The following is a 3,598-nucleotide window of genomic DNA, read 5'->3' on the forward strand; positions in this document are numbered from 1 at the left end:
TTCTAAAGATATCGTCGACACTTCGATCTAGTTTGAGTGAATCTTATATCAGAAGAGAAGATTCTCAAGAATAAAAAAACTAGGTGAAATCAAAGTTCAACAACCGTTAGTCAATCAAATCAAATCGAAAACTAATAATACTGCAATTATCTAGTTTCCCACCAAAGATACTCGTAGAGCTTCTTGATCCCACAGAAGACTTTAAACGAGCGGTTGTAAGAGATTTCACCTAATTAGGGACTTTCCTCTCTGAATAGACGGATCCACCATTAACAACACAATAAGGTAGTTTTGCTGGCTTTTAGGATAGTTTGCTCGAAATGCAAACTTGGGTATTTATAGACCAAGGAAGTCTGGACACCAAGGAATTTCCAAAACCGAATATTCTTAAGATATGCAATAAATTCCCAAATCGGTTTTCATAATTCCTAGAAATTCTCTGTCCAGAATTAACCGAAATCCTACTAGAAAATCTCTAATTAGTAAATGCACATTACCAATTTTTATTTTCCAGATATATGCATTTTAATTGCCGGTAATTAAAAATATATAAAATTAACAACCTTGATTAAAAGATTCTCAACTTATTTCGGTCCGGGATCTCCTTGAGTTATTAAGGAATATCTTTGTATAATAAAAGATAAGAAACTGAACATGTTCAAAGTATGTCGACATTTTATTTCTTTGTAAATCCTTTTTCATATTTACAATCTTGGAACCGATTATACCACACTTCCAAACAAGTTTAGAATTGGTTCATATGATTTCCAAGAACTATGTGATTGATCAAATATCAATATACTAATCATGGGTTTACGGTTCTACCAAACACAGGACCGGTTCTACCTTAATATGGTTACTGGGACCAATTACATCAGTTACCAGGATCGCTTACGTCAATTACCAGGACCGGTTACCATATTATCATGGTATTACTTGTGATCGGTCATACCAGTTACCAGGATCGGTTACACCAATTACCAGGACAAGGATCGATTACACACTCTTTTGTGATCGGTCACACCACTTACTAGGATCGGTTACACCAATTACTAGGATTGGTCACATCAATTACAAATATCGATCATACCATCTTAGGTGATTACTTAGGATCGGGTGAACTAATAAAAGTCATACCAGTACATAAGTCAGGCACTGTGAATAGTTTTACCAAGATACATAATAAATTATGATCGGTTCTACTAACTCACACATATTGGTAATCCAAATTTATGCAATGAATAACAATACCAATAAGCCTAGCGATTTCCCTTTCGATTCATAAAAAAAGTTCATGAATGTACTTCCTTTAAACGAATGTAAACATTGTTTCCTAGGACGAAATCTTCACCCATACCCATACATATAGTCACAATAGCATTCATACGATTATGTCGATGTCTTATATACGAAGTTCAAAAGATAAGCGATATACTTCGTATTCTAATTCCTTAACACTATGTCTACTAGAGTATAATCATTCACAGCTTCACAGTTATGTATTCATTATAGCACGACTTGAAAGATACGTTGGGAATGAAAAGTTCAAGTCACAATATTACTAACCTCAAGAGGAAGGATGATTTCGTTGATGTAGCTTGTTACTTCTTCATATTCTTCAAGTCTTCGAGTAATACTTGTATGTCTCATAATCCTAATCTTTCTAGCCTAACCTATACGAAGTTGTCTCTAGTACATAATCAATCGACTCTTTAATTGAGTTTTGATTCACTAAAATATGACAACCAAACTTGACATACCAACGCTTGGTGGGTTCAACCGATCTATGCTCTAACAACAATGCTTGGGAGGCTATTAGACAATACCATGTGCTGATAGGTTCAAAGGCCACTGCGCCACTCTGAATCATCATTTTGCACGGTTCCAGAACTCTAAACTGCAGTGTATATTCTTTTAAAGGCTAACTTCTCACACGCTTACATGAATTCCTAACAAGAATTTCATCTAAACTGAGAAAATGTTTGCTTAGTTTCAAGTATCTTAAATTAAATTAAATCTACCTAGATCCTTGAAAATTTATAAATATAAAGACTCAAAAAACTGGGAACTTTAATCCCAGACACTTCTGTGTCCTAGTTTCTTGCTACAGTCGTCCTCTATTAACATATGTTTCCTCTTAGAAACATAATTAGGTTTATAACTTAAAAATTTCACTTAGGTATTCGTGAAGCCAGGTCCGACTATCTTTTACCTAATGGTTCGTGTATCCTGATTTTTTTTTATTGATTGTCGAGGTTTTCATCAATCTCCAATCAGGAACAAGAGAGATAGAAATCGCAAAGTTTTTCTTCGTCTCAGAATTTGTGATTCCTCAAGATAGATATCTAAATTCTTCATTGATCGATTCATATTTTTCTTGAGATGTGGTTAGTAATCCAAGCTTCTTAGATAACTGAGTGTAAGTATCCCGGATTTGTGAGGTTTGCTAGGTTTATTTATTGCAAACAGATTTCCAAGCCTTGATCTAAAAAATCTACAGGGAAATGAATTAGGCTCATCTGTTACAGGCATATTGGTATGAAAAGTCTTTACCTAGGTTGAAGCAATTTTGAAGTTCTCATTGAGTTTGTCAAACTCTAGATTTTTCACACGAAGAGATGTTTCAACTTTTTTCAAGTTTTTCTTCAGAAGAAGTTTTTCATGATGAATCTCTTCACTGATAGTATTCCTTACTTGGAAATTACTTTTGTACATGTCCAAACCCACGACAGTTAGAGCACTGAAGAGTTTTTTCATCTCACATAAGATTTGTTCTGAAAGTTTGATTTGTAGACCCGTTTTTCATATCATCGTTCACTTCGTCTCTTGAGAAGATTTCTGACATGTTATGTAATCATAGACATGGTAGTGTCTAATTCGTCGTGATCAACCTATAGCTTATCGGCCTAAGACAAGCTAAACTTTGGAGTAGGAAATATGGATTTGGTCACAGCTTCAAAAGCGAAAGCCTTCTCCTTAGCTGCGAGTTGTTCATGACCAACGAGTCTGATTTTGGAAAGTGTAGAAAGATCACTTCCTTCTGTGATAGCATGTTTCTTAGACTCGTATCGATCTTGTAAAGATCTCATAATTTTCATCACAATATCGTTTTCAAGAATAGTCCTCCTTAGTGCATAGCAAACATTCACGATTTCAGACAACTTGTGATTAAATTTCTCAAACGAATCTTCGTCAGCCATCTGAAGGTTTTCCCGTCAGAAGTTAGCTTTTGAAGTTTTGATTCTTTTAAGCGGTATTCCCTTCAAATACGGTTTCTAAGATATCCAAGCATCCTTCGATCCGGTGCACGTAGACATATGATGTTGAAGATCTTGGCTTATGGCATGGATAATACGCTCATACCATCAGAGTTGTGTTTAGCATTATTGATTTCGTCATTTCTATATGTAGCTTTATCTTTTAGAACAACATCTTCCCATTCTCCAGACATTGGAACATTACATCCATTCACAAAAAGAACCCAATTTTGAAATCACGAGCTTGTAAGAAGGAACACATAGATATTTTCTACCATAAGTAATTTTTTTTATGAAAGGATGACGGTATGTTAATCGAGATTGCACTCTTGTCCATAACT

The sequence above is a fragment of the Papaver somniferum genome, chromosome 2, assembly GCF_003573695.1.
Source record: "Papaver somniferum cultivar HN1 chromosome 2, ASM357369v1, whole genome shotgun sequence".
NCBI lineage: Eukaryota > Viridiplantae > Streptophyta > Magnoliopsida > Ranunculales > Papaveraceae > Papaver > Papaver somniferum.